Below are 15041 nucleotides of genomic sequence, written 5' to 3' on the forward strand. Positions count from 1 at the left end.
TCTCAAACAGGTGCCCTGGCTTCTCACCTAGCCATTATTATCTAGAATTTACCCAGCCTCCAGCAGGAAAGACCATTTCAATTTTCCCTCTATATAAATTGAATGATCCTTTAATTATTAGTTATACGTCATCCTTTACACAACTTTGGGTAAAGTGCGAGGGCAGCTATTGTCCTCCAATATTCTTGGGACTACTGGCATGAGCCCTAACCTCCCCTCCTGACACTTTACCACATATGTGCAAGGGTACATCGCCGGAGACTAGGAATGAGCAGCACGTTCGAATTCATCAGTTCTTACATATTTTTTGAGTACGTCATTTGCACCAACAGTCATCTCTACCTGATATATGTGCCTACTCCTATAGTAAAGGTTGTCTCCCTATCACTTGGAATCATTTCTATCTCTTTGAAAATAGAAAGCAATGAAGATTGTATCAAAACAAGTATGGTACTGTTATGAGGCCTTTTTCGAAAAATCTCAGAATCTGATGCCATACTGCACAGTTCTCATCCTCTCTGAAGAGGGAAGAGTGCAAGGCAGGCTCTGAAATCCTCATGGGATTCACGAGGACCTCATATCAGGACCTCAGATCGCATCTGTTCAAGTCAGTCAACGTCCTCAGATACCTGTTGTCATCATAGATCCAGAAAGGCCTTCGCTCAACACATGAGTTTTCACCTACCAAGTGAAACCCCAGAGAGCTAGACTCCTGGGCCTTGACAAGGAAGTTCACAACTGTGCATGAGGCATGTAGCTCATTCTGTCAAAGGTTCTGGGGAAACACAGAGGACAGGATTAAAGAGCCTTTCCCCTTTGACACCATAGGAGAAAAATAGAGGTCAACACATTGCATTTGGTGGGTGTCACTAACCCCTAATCGGGTACCTGTGAATGTTCCCTGAACTTATGTATTTAATCTTTACAACAAAGATTTGGTAAGAATAGAGAAAACATTCAAGAAAGCAAAATGACTTTTTTTCCTATCTAGAGAAGATTTTTTCAACATCCTAATTTGCGGTTTTGATTCTATGCTCTTCCTCTTTACCCGCCTTTACACTTCCTCCTCCTGTTCCCTGTCTTCCGTGTATGTTCCTCTCCATCTTACAGTGCACAGTACTGAGCCTTCCAGTTTTCCTGCAATTGTCAATGCTCTGGAGGATTTTGTGATGTATGTCGCATGACCACCAGCTCCTTCCATATTTCCTTGGACAACAAAAAGCAAAACACAGGCCAAGCTACATTTTGGTCCATATACATCACCAGGTATCCCACAGGACATTGACAGGGACAGGAGTTGGGTTCTGTGTGCCTGATTCCTGAACCTTCTCTTCGTATCACCTCTCATGTCATGTTTCTTCAAATGAACTCAACACCACCCAGTTTCCAAGATGAAGGAAGGCATTGTATTTAATACCAAAAATATTCTTAGTTTTGTTTTGTTTTGTTCTGACAATGGACAACTAGATTTCTGGCTCAACATAATCCATAATCATTTATAAAAAGAATAAATATGGTTCATTGTCAGCTCTGTTTGGGTTTTCGAAAACTTTATGGCAATTCACCTGAATTTTAGAGGGCAAGATTGCATGTTTCCATGCTACTAACAAGGAAGTGAAAACGCATGGGTTGCTCTCTTAGTATCCACGCCAGAGGATCAAGGATAGATGAAATTTGTGAAGGTTATTGTTCTGTGCTCTAGGGGTCTAGACTCCTAACACCCTATCATCTTCCTTTGGGTTCCACATCCACATCTGTCAGGGCAGAAATAAGAGTTTAATTCTTTGAGCTTGAGTGTTGATAATGGAAGGAGCTGGGAGAAGGCTTTTCTTAGTACTTCTGGATATATTATTTAGAATTGGAAGCTTCAATGGTAGCTTCAAAAGAAAGTCAAATATGCCAATAAATTCACCCAACTGTTGGTTTTCCAAATGCACCTCAAAATACTAATGGTATTAGGTAGTATCCTTGTCACTTGCTTGGGTTGGGACTACCTAGCTAAGTCCCCTACAATGCCAGGGCATTAGCAAGTGTTCCACCATCAAGAGGCAAGATGAAGCCTAGGTTGTTTAGCCATGAGAGAGACGTTAAATAAATCTCATCTCTAGTGGTACACAGTAGGTAAATATTTAGTCAGGCGAGAATGCAGGCTGCCTACAAACAAAAGACACAATGGGAAGCAGCGTCACTTACCTGTCCTGCCAGAAAGGAAGCACCTCTCCAAGTTTTAGCCTGCCACATAATAAGTATGAAGGTTATCAGAAAAGGAAATGCATCTGGGCAACCTTGACTTTCTACAGTGTCCCGACCTTCAAGTCTGCCAGCAGTTCAGTCTTTCCCAGAACCAACTATTGAATTCATTTCCTCCCTTCCAATCCCCTCAGATTTTAGCCACGGTGGCAAGGATTTCTCTTCTTCTGATGACTTGCTCAGAAGCTGTCTGTGAGAGCATCTTTGCCAGTGCCAGCAGGCACAGTGTGGACGCCTCTCAGTGGGCAGCGAGGAAGTTGGACAAAGCAAAGAAGAAGCAGTGAGTATAGCATTGCAGTATGGTCATTCGTAACTCCTCCTTTCTCAAAGTTAAAACGACCAAGTTGCACAGAGGTGAAAGTCAGTAAGCCCAATGGTATCTTTGAGATTTCAGGGTGTCATTGAAATTTGTCCTCTGTGCATGGGAATCCCTCCTTGTTTATCCAAAAGAGTGTTCCATAATTGACTTTAGATTTCTTCCCTGCCATGCAACCTCATCTTGGAATAGAGGGGAATCCAAATGTACCTTTTTGTCTACATGTATGTTACCATGTCTCGATTCATGGAACTCAAGTCTTCCACTTGGAAGAGTGTCGGAATCATCTACCATGCTTCAGGTTAAATCTGATGAAAAGAAGATGTTTTCTACGCACTAACTGACTAGCCCGTGGTCAAATACACATGGGTTGCTTTTTATCGAGTATGTTGTACTACACATCTGAGATTACATGATGTCCTTGATTGGATATTCAAGCTTCAACCATGGCTTTAGAAATTGTGTATCCAGCAAGTGTTACCAAGAGTCCTATGCTCCAGCTTCGTAAAAGTCTGTTAGTAATAAGATATATATATATATATATATATATATATATATATATATATATATATACATATATGTGTGTGTCATTTCTAAATTAATTGTGTTCATCATGAGGATGTTAAGAAGATTCAGTGTGTGGTTCTTTCTTGTTTCATTGGAGAGTTAGCACGTCTGATCCATTATCAGGATTGTGGGTCTACCAGCTAGCAACATGTTCTTTAGAAATATCTTTCCTTGTTTCATAAAGGAATAGTTGTTTTCATAGATCTTGGGTAACACGCAAATTTTGTTAGAATAGATGATTTGCATCTGATTGAGAGCGGCAATAAGAGGATGAATGTACCCAAGAGGAAAACAGAAACAACAACAACAAATAACAGAAAGCAAAGCCCAATTGTCATTTCTCAAGATGGATCAACTGAGATGGTTTCCATGCGAGAAAGAGATAGGTAAACACAACATGCTCTGGAAGATTTTGGCAGCTAAGGCATAAATGATGAACACCAATAAAACTAGGGAATCTCTCAAACAGGTGCCCTGGTTTCTCACCTAGCCATTATTATCTAGAATTTACCCAGCCTCCAACAGGAAAGACCATTTCAATTTTCCCTCTATAAAAATTGAATGATCCTTTAATTTTTTGTTATACGTCAGCCTTTACACAACTTTGGGAAAAGTGCGAGGGCAGTCATTGTTCTCCAATATTTTTGGGACTACTGGCATGAGCCCTAACCTCCCCTCCTGACACTTTACCACATATGTGCAAGGGTACATCGCCGGAGACTAGGAATGAGCAGCACGTTCTAATTCATCAGTTCTTAAATATTTTTTGAGTACGTCATTTGCTCCTACAGTCATCTCTACCTGATATATGTGCCTACTCCTATAGTAAAGGTTGTCTCCCTATCAATTGTAATCATTTCTATCTCTTTGAAAATAGAAAGCAATGAAGATTGTATCAAACCAAGTATGGGTACTGTTATGAGGCCTTTTTCGAAAAATCTCAGAATCTGATGCCATACTGCACAGTTCTCATCCTCTCTGAAGAGGGAAGAGTGCAAGGCAGGCTCTGAAATCCTCATGGGTCTCACGAGGACCTCATATCTGGACCTCAGATCGCATCTGTTCAAGTCAGTCAACGTCCTCAGAGACCTGTTGTCATCATAGATCCAGAAAGGCCTTCGCTCAACACATGAGTTTTCACCTACCAAGTGAAACCCCAGAGAGCTAGACTCCTGGGCCTTGACAAGGAAGTTCAAAACTGTGCAGGAGGCATGTAGCTCATTCTGTCAAAGGTTCTGGGGAAACACAGAGGACAGGATTAAAGAGCCTTTCCCCTTTGACACCATATGAGAAAAATAGAGGTCAACACATTGCATTTGGTGGGTGTCACTGGCCCCAAATCGGGTACCTGTAAATGTTCCCTGAACTTATGTATTTAATCTTTACAACAAAGATTTGGTAAGAATAGAGAAAACATTCAAGAAAGCAAAATGACTTTTTTTCCTATCTAGATAATATTTTTTCAACATCCTAATTTGTGGTTTTGATTCTATGCTCGTCATGTTAAGCCGCCTTTACACTTTCTCCTCCTGTTCCCTGTCTTCCATGTATGTTCCTCTCCATCTTACAGTGCCCAGTATTGAGCCTTCCAGTTGTCCTGGAATTGTCAATGCTCTGGAAGATTTTGTGATGTATGTCGCATGACCACCAGCTCCTTCCATTTTTCCTTGGACAACAAAAAGCAACACACAGGCCAAGCTACATTTTGGTCCATATACATCACCAGGTATCACACAGGACATTGACAGGGACAGGAGTTGGGTTCTGTGTGCCTGATTCCTGAACCTTCTCTTCTTATCACCTCTCATGTCATGTTTCTTCAAATGAACTCAACACCACCCAGTTTCCAAGATGAAGGAAGGCATTGCATTTAATACCAAAAATATTCTTAGTTTTGTTTTGTTTTGTTCTGACAATGGACAACTAGATTTCTGGCTCAACATAATCCATAATCGTTTATAAAAAGAATAAATATGGTTCATTGTCAGCTCTGTTTGGGTTTTCGAAAACTTTATGGCAATTCACCTGAATTTTAGAGGGCAAGATTGCATGTTTCCATGCTACTAACAAGGAAGTGAAAACGCATGGGTTGCTGTCTTAGTATCCACGCCAGAGGATCAAGGATAGATGAAATTTTTGAGGGTTATTGTTCTGTGCTCTAGGGGTCTAGACTCCTAACACCCTATCATCTTCCTTTGGGTTCCACATCTGTCAGGGCAGAAATAAGAGTTTAATTCTTTGAGCTTGAGTGTCGATAAGGGAAGGAGCTGGGAGAAGGCTTTTCTTAGTACTTCTGGATATATTATTTAGAATTGGAAGCTTCAATGGTAGCTTCAAAAGAAAGTCAAATATGCCAATAACTTCACCCAACTGTTGGTTTTCCAAATGCACCTCAAAATACTAATGGTATTAGGTAGTATCCTTGTCACTTGCTTGGGTTGGGACTACCTAGCTAAGTCCCCTACAATGCCAGGGCATTAGCAATTGTTCAACCCTCAAGAGGCAAGATGAAGCCTAGGTTGTTTAGCCATGAGAGGGACGTTAAATAAATCTCATCTCTAATGGTACACAGTAGGTAAATATTTCGTCAGGCGAGAATGCAGCCTGCCTACAAACAAAAGACACAATGGGAAGCAGCGTCACTTACCTGTCCTGCCAGAAGGGAAGCTCCTCTCCAAGTTTTAGCCTGCAACATAATAAGTATGAAGGTTATCAGAAAAGGAAATGCGTCTAGGCAACCTTGACTTTCTAAAGTGTCCCGACCTTCAAGTCTGCCAGCAGTTCAGTCTTTCCCAGAACCAACTATTGAATTCATTTCCTCCCTTCCAATCCCCTCAGATTTTAGCCACTGTGGCAAGGATTTCTCTTCTTCTGATGACTTCCTCAGAAGCTGTCTGTGAGAGCATCTTTGCCAGTGCCAGCAGGCACAGTGTGGACGCCTCTCAGTGGGCAGCGAGGAAGTTGGACAAAGCAAAGTAGAAGCAGTGCGTATAGCATTGCAGTATGGTCATTCTTAACTCCTCCTTTCTCAAAGTCAAAACGACCAAGTTGCACAGAGGTGAAAGTCAGTAAGCCCAATGGTATCTTTGAGATTTCAGGGTGTCATTGAAATTTGTCCTCTGTGCATGGAATTCTCTCCTTGTTTATTCAACAGAGTGTTCCATAATTGACTTTAGATTTCTTCCCTGCCATGCAAACTCATCTTGGAAGAGAGGGGAATCCAAAGGTACCTTTTTGTCTACATGTATGTTACCATGTCTCGATTCATGGAACTCAAGTCTTCCACTTGGAAGAGCGTTGGAATCATCTACAATGCTTCAGGTTAAATATGATGAAAAGAAGATGTTTTCTACGCACTACCTGACTAGCCCGTGGTCAAATACACATGGGTTGCTTTTTATCGAGTATGTTGTACTACACATCTGAGATTACATGATGTCCTTGATTGGATATTCAAGCTTCAACCATGGCTTTAGAAATTGTGTATCCAGCAAGTGTTACCAAGAGTCCTATGCTCCAGCTTCGTAAAAGTCTGTTAGTAATAAGATATATATATATATATATATATATATATATATATATATATATACATATATGTGTGTGTCATTTCTGAATTAATTGTGTTCATCATGAGGATGTTAAGAAGATTCAGTGTGTGGTTCTTTCTTGTTTCTTTGAAGAGTTAGCGCATCTGATCCATTATCAGGACTGTGGGTCTACCAGATAGCAACATGTTCTTTAGAAATATCTTTCCTTGTTTCATGAAGGAATAGTTGTTTTCATAGATCTTGGGTAACACGCAAATTTTGTTAGAATAGATGATTTGCATCTGTGTGAGAGCGGCAATCAGAGGATGAATGTACCCAGGAGGAAAAGAGAAACAACAACAACAAATAACAGAAAGCAAAGCCCAATTGTCATTTCTCATGATGGATCAACTGAGATGGTTTCCATGTGAGAGAGAGATAGGTAAACACAACCAGCTCTGGAAGATTTTGGCAGCTAAGACATAAATGATGAACACCAATAAAACTAGGCAATGTCTCCAACAGGTGCCCTGGCTTCTCACCTAGCCATTATTATCTAGAATTTACCCAGCCTCCAACAGGAAAGACCATTTCAATTTTCCCTCTATATAAATTGAATGATCCTTTAATTATTAGTTATACGTCAGCCTTTACACAACTTTGGGTAAAGTGCGAGGGCAGTCCTTGTCCTCCAATATTCTTGGGACTACTGGCATGAGCCCTAACCTCCCCTCCTGACACTTTACCACATATGTGCAAGGGTACATCGCCGGAGACTAGGAATGAGCAGCACGTTCGAATTCATCAGTTCTTACATATTTTTTGAGTACGTCATTTGCACCTACAGTCATCTCTACCTGATATATGTGCCTACTCCTATAGTAAAGGTTGTCTCCCTATCACTTGGAATCATTTCTATCTCTTTGAAAATAGAAAGCAATGAAGATTGTATCAAACCAAGTATGGGTACTGTTATGAGGATTTTTTCGAAAAATCTCAGAATCTGGTGCCATACTGCACAGTTCTCATCCTCTCTGAAGAGGGAAGAGTGCAAGGCAGGCTCTGAAATCCTCATGGGTCTCACGAGGACCTCATATCTGGACCTCAGATCGCATCTGTTCAAGTCAGTCAACGTCCTCAGAGACCTGTTGTCATAATAGATCCAGAAAGGCCTTTGCTCAACACATGAGTTTTCACCTACCAAGTGAAACCCCAGAGAGCTAGACTCCTGGGCCTTGACAAGGAAGTTCAAAACTGTGCAGGAGGCATGTAGCTCATTCTGTCAAAGGTTCTGGGGAAACACAGAGGACAGGATTAAAGAGCCTTTCCCCTTTGACACCATATGAGAAAAATAGAGGTCAACACATTGCCTTTGGTGGGTGTCACTGGCCCCAAATCGGGTACATGTGAATGTTCCTTGAACTTATGTATTTAATCTTTACAACAAAGATTTGGTAAGAAGAGAGAAAACATTCAAGAAAGCAAAATGACTTTTTTTCCTATCTAGATAAGATTTTTTCAACATCCTAATTTGCGGTTTTGATTCTATGCTCTTCATGTTAACCCGCCTTTACACTTCCTCCTCCTGTTCCCTGTCTTCCATGTATGTTCCTCTCCATCTTACAGTGCACAGTATTGAGCCTTCCAGTTGTCCTGCAATTGTCAATGCTCTGGAGAATTTTGTGATGTATGTCGCATGACCACCAGCTCCTTCCATATTTCCTTGGACAACAAAAAGCAACACACAGGCCAAGCTACATTTTGGTCCATATACATCACCAGGTATCCCACAGGACATTGACAGGGACAGGAGTTGGGTTCTGTGTGCCTGATTCCTGAACCTTCTCTTCTTATCACCTCTCATGTCATGTTTCTTCAAATGAACTCAACACCACCCAGGTTCCAAGATGAAGGAAGGCATTGCATTTAATACCAAAAATATTCTTAGTTTTGTTTTGTTTTGTTCTGACAATGGACAACTAGATTTCTGGCTCAACATAATCCATAATCGTTTATAAAAAGAATAAATATGGTTCATTGTCAGCTCTGTTTGGGTTTTCGAAAACTTTATGGCAATTCACCTGAATTTTAGAGGGCAAGATTGCATGTTTCCATGCTACTAACAAGGAAGTGAAAACGCATGGGTTGCTCTCTTAGTATCCACGCCAGAGGATCAAGGATAGATGAAATTTGTGAGGGTTATTGTTCTGTGCTCTAGGGGTCAAGACGCCTAACACCCTATCACCTTCCTTAGGGTTCCACATCTGTCAGGGCAGAAATAAGAGTTTAATTCTTTGAGCTTGAGTGTCGATAAGGGAAGGAGCTGGGAGAAGGCTTTTCTTAGTACTTCTGGATATATTATTTAGAATTGGAAGGTTCAATTGTAGCTTCAAAAGAAAGTCAAATATGCCAATAACTTCACCCAACTGTTGGTTTTCCAAATGCACCTCAAAATACTAATGGTATTAGGTAGTATCCTTGTCACTTGCTTGGGATGTGACTACCTAGCTAAGTCCCCTACAATGCCAGGGCCATAGCAAGTGTTCCACCATCAAGAGGCAAGACAAAGCCTAGGTTGTTTAGCTATGAGAGGGACGTTAAATAATTCTCATCTCTTGTGGTACACAGTAGGTAAATATTTCGTCAGGCGAGAATGCAGCCTGCCTACAAACAAAAGACACAATGGGAAGCAGCGTCACTTACCTGTCCTGCCAGAAGGGAAGCACCTCTCCAAGTTTTAACCTGCAACATAATAAGTATGAAGGTTTTCAGAAAAGGAAATGCGTCTAGGCAACCTTGACTTTCTAAAGTGTCCCGACCTTCAAGTCTGCCAGCAGTTCAGTCTTTCCCAGAACCAACTATTGAATTCATTTCCTCCCTTCCAATCCCCTCAGATTTTAGCCACTGTGGCAAGGATTTCTCTTCTTCTGATGACTTCCTCAGAAGCTGTCTGTGAGAGCATCTTTGCCAGTGCCAGCAGGCACAGTGTGGACTCCTCTCAGTGGGCAACGAGGAAGTTGGACAAAGCAAAGAAGAAGCAGTGAGTATAGCATTGCAGTATGGTCATTTTTAACTCCTCCTTTCAAAAAGTCAAACCGACCAAGTTGCACAGAGGTGAAAGTCAGTAAGCCCAATGGTATCTTTGAGATTTCAGGGTGTCATTGAAATTTGTCCTCTGTGCATGGAATTCTCTCCTTGTTTATCCAACAGAGTGTTCCATAATTGACTTTAGATTTCTTCCCTGCCATGCAACCTCATCTTGGAAGAGAGGGGAATCCAAAGGTACCTATATGTCTACATGTATGTTACCATGTCTCGATTCATGGAACTCAAGTCTTCCACTTGGAAGAGCGTTGGAATCATCTACCATGCTTCAGGTTAAATCTGATGAAAAGAAGATGTTTTCTACGCACTAACTGACTAGCCCGTGGTCAAATACACATGGGTTGCTTTTTATCGAGTATTTTGTACTACACATCTGAGATTACATGATGTCCTTGTTTGGATATTCAAACTTCAACCATGGCTTTAGAAATTGTGTATCCAGCAAGAGTTACCAAGAGTCCTATGCTCCAACTTCGTAAAAGTCTGTTAGTAGTAAGATATATATATATATATATATATATATATATATATATATATATATATATACATGTATGTGTGTGTCAGTTCTGAATTAATTGTGTTCATCATGAGGATGTTAAGAAGATTCAGTGTGTGGTTCTTTCTTGTTTCATTGGAGAGTTAGCGCCTCTGATCCATTATCAGGATTGTAGATCTACCAGCTAGCAACATGTTCTTTAGAAATATCTTTCCTTGTTTCATGAAGGAATAGTTGTTTTCATAGATCTTGGGTAACACGCAAATATTGTTAGAATAGATGATTTGCATCTGTGTGAGAGCGGCAATAAGAGGATGAATGTATCCAGGAGGAAAAGAGAAACAACAACAACAAATAACAGAAAGCAAAGCCCAATTGTCATTTCTCATGATGGATCAACTGAGATGGTTTCCATGCGAGAGAGAGATAGGTAAACACAACATGCTCTGGAAGATTTTGGCAGCTAAGACATAAATGATGAACACCAATAAAACTAGGGAATGTCTCAAACAGATGCCCTGGCTTCTCACCTAGCCATTATTATCTAGAATTTACCCAGCCTCCAACAGGAAAGACCATTTCAATTTTCCCTCTATATAAATTGAATGATCCTTTAATTATTTGTTATACGTCAGCATTTACACAACTTTTGGTAAAGTGCGAGGGCAGTCATTGTCCTCCAATATTCTTGGGACTACTGGCATGAGCCCTAACCTCCCCTCCTGACACTTTACCACATATGTGCAAGGGTACATCGCCGGAGACTAGGAATGAGCAGCACGTTCGAATTCATCAGTTCTTACATATTTTTGGAGTACAGTCATCTCTACCTGATATATGGGCCTACTCCTATAGTAAAGGTTGTCTCCCTATCACTTGGAATCATTTCTATCTCTTTGAAAATAGAAAGTAATGCAGATTGTATCAAAAAAGTATGGTACTGTTATGAGGCCTTTTTCGAAAAATCTCAGAATCTGATGCCATACAGCACAGTTCTCATCCTCTCTGAAGAGGGAAGTGTGCAAGGCAGGCTCTGAACTCCTCATGGGTCTCACGAGGACCTCATATCTGGACCTCAGATCGCATCTGTTCAAGTCAGTCAACGTCCTCAGATACCTGTTGTCATCATAGATCTTGAAAGGCCTTCGCTCAACACATGAGTTTTCACCTACCAAGTGAAACCCAGAGAGCTAGACTCCTGGGCCTTGACAAGGAAGTTCAAAACTGTGCAGGAGGCATGTAGCTCATTCTGTCAAAGGTTCTGGGGAAACACAGAGGACAGGATTAAAGAGCCTTTCCCCTTTGACACCATATGAGAAAAATAGAGGTCAACACATTGCCTTTGGTGGGTGTCACTGGCCCCAAATCGGGTACCTGTGAATGTTCCCTGAACTTATGTATTTAATCTGTACAACAAAGATTTGGTAAGAAGAGAGAAAACATTTAAGAAAACAAAATGACTTTTTTTCCTATCTAGATAAGATTTTTTCAACATCCTAATTTGCGGTTTTGATTCTATGCTCTTCATGTTAACCCGCCTTTACACTTCCTCCTCCTGTTCCCTGTCTTCCATGTATGTTCCTCTCCATCTTACAGTGCACAGTATTGAGCCTTCCAGTTGTCCTGCAATTGTCAATGCTCTGGAGGATTTTGTGATGTATGTCGCATGACCACCAGCTCCTTCCATATTTCCTTGGACAACAAAAAGCAACACACGCCAAGCTACATTTTGGTCCATATACATCACCAGGTATCCCACAGGACATTGAGAGGGACAGGAGTTGGGTTCTGTGTGCCTGATTCCTGAACCTTCTCTTCTTATCACCTCTCATGTCATGTTTCTTCAAATGAACTCAACACCACCCAGTTTCCAAGATGAAGGAAGGCATTGCATTTAATACCAAAAATATTCTTAGTTTTGTTTTGTTTTGTTCTGACAATGGACAACTAGATTTCTGGCTCAACATAATCCATAATCATTTATAAAAAGAATAAATATGGTTCATTGTCAGCTCTATTTGGATTTTTGAAAACCTTATGGCAATTCACCTGAATTTTAGAGGGCAAGATTGCATGTTTCCATGCTACTAACAAGGAAGTGAAAACGCATGGGTTGCTCTCTTAGTATCCACGCCAGAGGATCAAGGATAGATGAAATTTGTGAGGGATATTGTTCTGTGCTCTAGGGGTCTAGACTCCTAACACCCTATCATCTTCCTTTGGGTTCCACACTTGTCAGTGCAGAAATAAGAGTTTAATTCTTTGAGCTTGAATGTCGATAAGGGAAGGAGCTGGGAGAAGGCTTTTCTTAGTACTTCTGGATATATTATTTAGAATTGGAAGCTTCAATGGTAGCTTCAAAAGAAAGTCAAATATGCCAATAACTTCACCCAACTGTTGGTTTTCCAAATGCACCTCAAAATACTAATGGTATTAGGTAGTATCCTTGTCACTTGCTTGGGTTGGGACTACCTAGCTAAGTCCCCTACAATGCCAGGGCCATAGCAAGTGTTCCACCATCAAGAGGCAAGACGAAGCCTAGGATGTTTAGTCATGAGAGGAACTTTAAATAAATCTCATCTCTAGTGGTACACAGTAGGTAAATATTTAGTCAGGAGAGAATGCAGCCTGCCTACAAACAAAAGACACAATGGGAAGCAGCGTCACTTACCTGTCCTGCCAGAAGGGAAGCACCTCTCCAAGTTTTAGCCTGCAACATAATAAGTATGAAGGTTATCAGAAAAGGAAATGCGTCTAGGAAACCTTGACTTTCTAAAGTGTCCCGACCTTCAAGTCTGCCAGCAGTTCAGTCTTTCCCAGAACCAACTATTGAATTCATTTCCTCCCTTCCAATCCCCTCAGATTTTAGCCACTGTGGCAAGGATTTCTCTTCTTCTGATGACTTCCTCAGAAGCTGTCTGTGAGAGCATCTTTGCCAGTGCCAGCAGGCACAGTGTGGACGCCTCTCAGTGGGCATCGAGGAAGTTGGACAAAGCAAAGAAGAAGCAGTGAGTATGGCATTGCAGTATGGTCATTTTAACTCCTCCTTTCAAAAAGTCAAAACGACCAAGTTGCACAGAGGTGAAAGTCAGTAAGCCCAATGGTATCTTTGAGATTTCAGGGTGTCATTGAAATTTGTCCTCTGTGCATGGAATTCTCTCCTTGTTTATCCAACAGAGTGTTCCATAATTGACTTTAGATTTCTTCCCTGCCATGCAACCTCATCTTGGAAGAGAGGGGAATCCAAAGGTACCTTTTTGTCTACATGTATGTTACCATGTCTCGATTCATGGAACTCAAGTCTTCCACTTGGAAGAGCGTTGGAATCATCTACCATGCTTCAGGTTAAATCTGATGAAAAGAAGATGTTTTCTACGCACTAACTGACTAGCCCGTGGTCAAATACACATGGGTTGCTTTTTATCGAGTATGTTGTACTACACATCTGAGATTACATGATGTCCTTGATTGGATATTCAAGCTTCAACCATGGCTTTAGAAATTGTGTATCCAGCAAGTGTTACCAAGAGTCCTATGCTCGAGCTTCGTAAAAGTCTGTTAGTAGCAAGATATATATATATATATATATATATATATATATATATATATATATATATACATATATGTGTGTGTCAGTTCTGAATTAATTGTGTTCATCATGAGGATGTTAAGAAGATTCAGTGTGTGGTTCTTTCTTGTTTCATTGGAGAGTTAGCGCCTCTGATCCATTATCAGGATTGTGGGTCGACCAGCTAGCAACATGTTCTTTAGAAATATCTTTCCTTTGTTTTTTAAAGGAATAGTTGTTTTCATAGATCTTGGGTAACACGCAAATTTTGTTAGAATAGATGATTTGCATCTGTGTGAGAGCGGCAATAAGAGGATGAATGTACCCAGGAGGAAAACAGAAACAACAACAACAAATAACAGAAAGCAAAGCCCAATTGTCATTTCTCATGATGGATCAACTGAGATGGTTTCCATGCGAGAGAGAGATAGGTAAACACAACATGCTCTGGAAGTTTTTGGCAGCTAAGACATAAATGATGAACACCAATAAAACTAGGGAATGTCTCAAACAGGTGCCCTGGCTTCTCACCTAGCCATTATTATCTAGAATTTACCCAGCCTCCAACAGGAAAGACCATTTCAATTTTCCCTCTATATAAATTGAATGATCCTTTAATTATTAGTTATACGTCAGCCTTTACACAACTTCGGGTAAAGTGCGAGGGCAGTCCTTGTCCTCCAATATTCTTGGGACTACTGGCATGAGCCCTAACCTCCCCTCCTGACACTTTATCACATATGTGCAAGGGTACATCGCCGGAGACTAGGAATGAGCAGCACGTTCTTACATATAATTCATCAGTTCTTACATATTTTTTGAGTACGTCATTTGCACCTACAGTCATCTCTACCTGATATATGTGCCTAAACCTATAGTAAAGGTTGTCTCCCTATCACTTTGAATCATTTCTATCTCTTTGAAAATAGAAAGCAATGAAGATTGTATCAAACCAAGTATGGTACTGTTATGAGGCCTTTTTCGAAAAATCTCAGAATCTGATGCCATACTGCACAGTTCTCATCCTCTCTGAAGAGGGAAGAGTGCAAGGCAGGCTCTGAACTCCTCATGGGTCTCACGAGGACCTCATATCTGGACCTCAGATCGCATCTGTTCAAGTCAGTCAATGTCCTCAGATACCTGTTGTCATCATATATCCAGAAAGGCCTTCGCTCAACACATGAGTTTTCACCTACCAAGTGAAACCCCAGA

The 15041-nt window shown here is 40.9% G+C and overlaps 5 non-coding genes across 5 annotated transcripts; all 5 read right to left on the reverse strand.

Annotated features, from left to right (window-relative positions):
* Positions 1-583: 583 nt before the first annotated feature.
* On the reverse strand, positions 584-648 carry LOC132647747 (small nucleolar RNA SNORD109A). Its single transcript, XR_009586090.1, has one exon. It is a non-coding gene; the product is annotated as a small nucleolar RNA SNORD109A (small nucleolar RNA).
* Positions 649-4176: 3528 nt separating this feature from the next.
* Positions 4177-4241, reverse strand: LOC132647842 (small nucleolar RNA SNORD109A). The gene has a single exon (XR_009586182.1). It is a non-coding gene; the product is annotated as a small nucleolar RNA SNORD109A (small nucleolar RNA).
* Positions 4242-7759: 3518 nt separating this feature from the next.
* LOC132647403 (small nucleolar RNA SNORD109A) lies at positions 7760-7824 on the reverse strand. Its single transcript, XR_009585771.1, has one exon. It is a non-coding gene; the product is annotated as a small nucleolar RNA SNORD109A (small nucleolar RNA).
* A 3507-nt stretch (positions 7825-11331) lies between these two features.
* Positions 11332-11396, reverse strand: LOC132647408 (small nucleolar RNA SNORD109A). The gene has a single exon (XR_009585776.1). It is a non-coding gene; the product is annotated as a small nucleolar RNA SNORD109A (small nucleolar RNA).
* Positions 11397-14923: 3527 nt separating this feature from the next.
* LOC132647438 (small nucleolar RNA SNORD109A) lies at positions 14924-14988 on the reverse strand. The gene has a single exon (XR_009585806.1). It is a non-coding gene; the product is annotated as a small nucleolar RNA SNORD109A (small nucleolar RNA).
* Positions 14989-15041: the final 53 nt, after the last annotated feature.

Source organism: Meriones unguiculatus, chromosome 14 (assembly GCF_030254825.1).
Source record: "Meriones unguiculatus strain TT.TT164.6M chromosome 14, Bangor_MerUng_6.1, whole genome shotgun sequence".
In the NCBI taxonomy this organism is placed as follows: Eukaryota; Metazoa; Chordata; class Mammalia; order Rodentia; family Muridae; genus Meriones; species Meriones unguiculatus.